We start from the raw sequence: 6,678 nt of genomic DNA on the forward strand, positions 1-6,678 counted from the left end.
GGAGCTTTACAACTCATATTTTTCTTTTAAACATGACAATCTTTGAAGTGTACATAGATGTAAATTCTCCCACCAGACTTGTTTTCATTTAGCAGCTATGTGTAAATGGAGCCAAGCACAATATGCTGAAATGAAAATAAAAGTAACATGGACAGTTTTCAGCAATTCTTTTTCATTGCCATTGATTTTCAAGCACTGTATTGTTTCGTTTTTGTCATGGTATGCCTTATGTTTAGCATTCAGATCTTACCCAGAATTTTATTGGGCAAGATTTCCAAGAACCATTTTTTTTGCCTAGATACAAAATGTGAATTTCATCCAGAAAATCAGCACGTGGTCAGGCCATAATCTACCTTTCATGGAGCACAAAATTACGGTTTCCTCTGATACTGAGGGTGGCAAACAGGGACTGAGTAGAGGGCTATTGATGGAACTGAACAGGTTGTGTGCCGGAACAGGAGCCTTTCCCAAAGCTCTGCTAACAGCAGGCTAATTCAGAAAAGAAACTGCCATGGTTTTTAGGGGCTGATTTTTTTTATTCTGGTCATAGCACACTGTCGCCCACTGGGTTAACTCATGCATCTCAATTAGCTGAAAAGCGTAATAAGACTACTCAATAATTCAATAATCTTTGAAGCTTTTATGTGGTGGCCAGACATATTGATTGATTTGGACGGAGGCAGAATCTTTTACTGTGACTTTGATGCACTTTTGTCTCTGTTAAGGAACATTAAGAAGTGGCTCAGATTTGCAACTGATGTTACCATGTTAGCAGACTAAGTGATTGATGGTGTCTTCTAAGCCCTTTCAGCCTGATTATGTGATATAGATATAGCTGGAAATGAGACATATGGAAAAGCAGAGAGGAACTTTTTAAAATATATGAGCATACAATTAGAATAACAAATTATCTGTTGCAAAATTCAGTAAGAATATGCCTGCTTTGCAGTGCCTGCAAGCAGCTGCAACCAAAATTATCAAAAATTGTTGTGTCAGATAATTTCATGCTAATATGGTGTCCTGTTGCCTTTTCTAAGCACAGAGTAGGAAATGGCACAGTAAAGCATCCTTGTGTGAGATATTCAGAGTTTTTAGGACTCTTCACAGTATTTGTCTAAATTACACTGAATAATTCATAGCAAGCTAATTAGTTAATTAGTGCTCCATTCCAGCAGAACTTGCACTATCTCTGAATTTGGTTTTCTATCTTCTTGCTGTCACATTACATTCTGAAGAAATGACAATAGAAGTCCTCTCTCTTGCATCTAAACCATTTCCCTACAGCATTTTTCTCACTTTACAACAAATATTTTGTCCACTATCTGTAGATACTTCACTAATTTTTAAGTGCCTTGCTCTGTATTTCCCACTGCATCACTAACAAAAATTCTGCAGGTGAAATGTATCTTGGCAGTGTAGGATTCACAGTGCTGGGAGGGGTAGCTGCGGGTGGAAGCTGCTGCAGGAGTACAGGGGTACAGGCGCCATAAACTGACGCTGTTACTCTGTACATAGCACCTGCGTGGGACACTCCGCTGGAGCTGATGGCAGTACCTCCAGCTGTGTGCTCTTATTTTAAGCAGGTTTTAGTATAGAGGCAGAGCTCAGGGGCTCCCTGTTTTTAGGACCAGGGATAAAGCTTAGCAGGTACACGTAAGCTTTTAAGATTCCTGACAAAGCATCATATTTATGGATATGCACAGGAAGAAACAAGCACATGTACTTGCTGTACCCCAGCTTTTCCTTGCTGTTTTTCAGGCATGTAGCAAAGCCTTTTGTGTTTGGGGTTTTATTGTTATTGTGGGGTGGGTTGTTTTGTTGGGTTTTTTTGATTGCTCCTCTGTTCCTTCCATCTAGAAGCTGAAATTTTTCTCCCTTAAAATTAAAAAATACAGTAGTGATTTTTTTCTTAACTTCTACTTCCTTGCTTTGCCGCTTTTTCTTTGGGAAAAATTATTTTTCAAAATTAAAGACAAAAATGTAAGACCCAAAAATATGTGATGGATTACTCTAGAAAATAGACAAGTCTTTGTCTGTGATGACATCCATTAGATTACATGATCACCAAGGTCTACCAGTCCTCTACTGTAACCTTTAATTTTATCATCACTTGTGTCTTCACATTGGGTTGGAAAGGGAGAACAACAAAGGGCGGAGATACTCTGCAGATTAGAAATGGATTTTTTAAATTTAAAAATACTTAAAGGTATTTTATTTCCACAGATTCAAAATCTCAAAAAGAAATTACAAATTTTAAAATTTACTATGTCTGATTTTGAAGTAAATATGATGGGAATTAAGTACACACGACCACCATATTGCATTACTATGTAAAGAAGTAAAAATCATTGCATAATGAAGGGCATGACCATTTTGCATGCTCAGGTATGAGGTCTGCAGTTTAGCATCTCTTGAACTCCTGCCCTTGTCAGGCTGTTTTGTGCTCTCAGATGTATTTCAGCTGGAGGGTGGCAACTCCCAGCTGACACAACACCCAGGAGATTTTTTTGGTGCCCCTCTTGGGCTGCTTTATTCCACTGCAAAAATAAACAGGGCTGTTACTCATTACAGAAAGGCCATCCATAATCCAGAAATTATCAGTGCCACTTTAGGCTAACAACTAAAGCTAAGGTCTTGAACTTTGGAGCCAAATATCAGTGAAGCAGTCAGTCTTACACAGATCCTCCACAAAGTTACCGGGTTGTGGTCTCTGTGAGTGCTCCTCTAGGCAAAGTGGAATGGTCTGTCTTAAACTGCTAGTGGGTGAAGCCTACCTAGGGTCTGGAAAGAGTGGGGACTGCTCGTCACGAGGCCACCACACCTGAAATACAGGGTGAAAGCTGGTGACCAGTTGTAAGGTTCAACCGCTCCTGTATTCTCTGTCTGACTTTGTCAGTGACCTCCTTGCTAGTGGATTAAACAAAAGTCTGAATTTGCCGTGTAGAAGAAATGATAAAATCCTGTTGGCAAAGAAAGAAAAAGACAGAGTTCAGAGAGCTGTGTTGCTCTTCTAGGTTACCAGCTCCTCGTGTACTCAGGCAGGAAGCAGCACACTTGTGGCAGTAGCTGATTGGGCATGACGGGAGGGCAAATTCTTTACGCACATGACAACAATAGAAGAAAGCATCTCTGTAGAGGGGAGAGCAGAGCAAGGGTGGGAATTTTATCAGTTGCCCAAAGAACCCTAAGTCTCAAACTAAGAATGGCTGTAGGGAACAGCAGGAATGAGGAATGTCACATAGATTGCAATGTGTAAGACGTGCAGGCCACACGCTCCTTTGCTGGGCCTGCATGCTGCCCACCATGGCTCGCCACACCGCACAGGGAGAGGCACAGGGTGCGTGTAGAGTTGCTCCTACCTGATGGTTATTTTGGAAATTCTTGTAAAGAACTATGAGTGTGTGACTATTATTGCCTTTAGCAGGTGTGACTGGTAACAGGAAAATAAGCTATCAGATGATCTCTCCCTGTTGTTATGTCTTTTTACATGGTTGTATCAATGGTCGGGGAAAAAAAAAAAGGTAACTATGGAAACACAGAAACATCAATGGTGTCATCTTCACTGATATTTATTTTTCACGCTATTGAATCCAGTGAATGGTTCTTCACAGGTTGAAAAAGATTTTTCTGAATGTCCTTTCTTGCGTAAAAGGTGAAAACGGGGTTTGACATAAACATTCAACCAGCTTTGATTTAAAATACTTCTTGCTAAGGATATGTGAGGAACACAAAATATTCCTACTGTACGAAATTTTTCCAGCCTTCGTGAAAGTTTAATCTTTCTCTCAAATTTTGTGAACTGAATTAGCGTCAGCTCAGTTCCTGAAATGAGGAAAAGACAGTTATGGATCTCACTGTGAGATAACTAGTTTAGGGTTTGGAGAACTTGAGTACATGCTCTTTCACTCTTGTATCAACAATGATAATTTTTGAAAGTGCCTGTGGGGAGAGGAGGATAGAGAATGTCTGAAGAGAGATGTATGAGAGGAGTATGGAGAATGTCTGACCATTACTGATGGGAGATAAGAGATAGGAGGACAGAGAATGTCTGGAGAGAGGCATATGAGAGGAGGATGGAACTCCACAAGTGCCAACAATTGAAGTTTGTAAGAACTGCTTGATTTCCATACCTTGAGAATTACAGTTGCATATTTAGATTCCTAAATATTGATTTGTATGTCTTTGTCAGCTGTTTTATCTAAAATGTAAACGCATTCTATTTGGAAAAGTATCCATCTTTTTATCAGGCTGGGTAAGTTCATGGTGTTAGTGGAAAGCAGAGGTTACTGAAATGCCATTGGTTTTAGACTGATGTTATCAGGGTCACATAAATGGTGATCAATTCCATCAGTAAAAGTGAAGACAGAATTTTTAAAAAGGCAAACATTTTCTAGTTCTATTACTGTAATGACTTGAGGTTTTCCTCCCTCCCTTTCCCTCCCCTCCTCTCCTTTTTTCCCTACCCTCCCAAATTTTCACAACAGCAGTACATTTCATTTCATTGGTAACCTGCATGTAATTTGGATCCGGCAGAATTTTGTAAGCCAAACTTGACAGAATGGGGACACTCACTTAGAAAAAAAAAAAAAAAGGTGGCATGAACCATTTCTTTGTGCCCCCCCCCCAAAAAAAAAAAAGAAAACAAACCAACCACATTACACCTTTTCTATTTTCAATAAAACTAGCTGATACTTTGCATATCCTTGAACATGATTTCTTGTCAAAATCATCCTTCTCTAATGAACATCCATTGCAGATCTCAGACCCTCATGTCAGTTGTATCTAAAGTAGGATCTAATGAAATCTCTGAAAGTCTCCTGAATTCTGCTATATGCTTGTTTATTTTTAGAAAAACAAATACTTTCCTTTTTTCTGACTTCCATACCACCTTGCCATGCTCTGCTGTTTCAATCTTGCAATTACTTCTGTAACTTAGGCAGACTGAGCCTTTGAGGCTCTGTATAAGAACATGTACAGTATCCTAAGTCACATCCCTTAGAGTGTTACCAAATCTTCCTGTGCGTTGTGGAGAATACAATACCCCCAAAATCTTACCAGTGGACACAACAGTAGACAAGCTGAGAACCATTCAAATAATTTACCTGAAAAATCTTCTGAAATAGACCTAGGAATACAGTTTGCACGTAAGTGACTTACCCCTGTCAGAGGAGTTCCAAAACTGTTCACTTTCCAGCAGAGATAACCAGCTCAATGACATTCAGCAGCAGTCCTGCACAAGCTGAGCCTTAATGCCTTGCCATAAATCATCAGTTCTCAGCCAACATTTTCCACCATCAGTCAACACTTTCAGCAAATGAATTGAAGAGCTAATATTAAGATTTCCTTAAGACAAGCTTTCTCCAGAGAAGAGAGGGAGAAAGCAATATGTTGAATGATGTTTTAATACAATCCAATGTATCACTTCAGGAAAGCATCTCTATTTATTATATTTTTGCCTTAATGTCTTTCTAAATAGGGAGCTAAATTACAAATTCTTTAACCTCTCTATAAAGAATAATGTTGAATTTCTAGTAAAAAAAATATTCTTATGGAAAAAGACTTTGCAGGTGTGCTGGGTCTGGCTGGGGCAGAGTTGATTTTCTTCCCAGTAGCTGGTGTGGGGCTGCGCTCTGGATTTGTGCTGGAAGCAGTGCTGGTGACACTGGGATGTTCCCTTGCTGCTGAGCAGCGCTGGCACAGAGCCGAGGGCTCTTCTGCCTCTCACCCCCCAGCGAGCAGGCTGGGGGGGCACAGCCGGGACAGCTGGACACAGCTGGCACAAGGGGTGTTCCAGAACATGTGGTGTCACGCTCAGTGTATAAAGCTGGGGGGAAAGTTGGGGCTGCTGCTCGGGGACTGGCTGGGCATTGGTTGGTTGCAGCTGGTTTTCATTTGCATAATTTGTGTTTCTCGAGGTTTATTTCTCTCTGTGTCTTTTTTTTTTTTTAATTAGAATTTATTATTATTGGTTTATTTTATTTTAATTATTAAACTGTTCTTATCTCTACCCACAAGTTTTCTCACTTTTATCCTTCCAATTTTCTTTCCACTCATCCTGCTGCAGGGGGAGTGAGTGAGTGGCTGTGTGGTGTTTAGCTGCCAGCTGGGATTACACCCTGACAGCAGGAAAAATTTAACTGTAAAAAAAATTAAAATGAGATTATTTACTCATTATATTTGAATGATAGAGCATTTATTGGCTTAAACAGTCAATATTTTACTTGTAAAAGCAAAATATTTATTTCTCAGATTGGAGTACTAAATATTTTTCTACTTTGTTTGAAACAATTTTTGTACTCACCAGACCCTTTCAATTACCACAGTATATTAAACACAGTCCTACCAATGAATAAAAGCATTTTTCTCTTATAATAGTTATAAGCATATACAAAGAGAGATATGCAGAACTCATCCTAACTACATGAAATGAAACCTGACTTGATTAAGAACTTATCTTTTTCCACTATAGTGATTAGAGAATGACATTTCCCCACTTAAATAGTAACACAAAACATGCTAAATGTTAAGTCTCCTCCTGCAAAGACTGTTGAAGGTTTTTGAGATTCACCTTTCTTTGGCTTTCATACTGTCTTAGGACAAATCAGTATTTGTGAAGGCTTTTAGGAACACCTTTAGGCCAGATGGTAGTTAGCCACTGCGGTATCTTTTTGAGATGAT

This window comes from Falco rusticolus, chromosome 1, assembly GCF_015220075.1.
Source record: "Falco rusticolus isolate bFalRus1 chromosome 1, bFalRus1.pri, whole genome shotgun sequence".
NCBI lineage: Eukaryota > Metazoa > Chordata > Aves > Falconiformes > Falconidae > Falco > Falco rusticolus.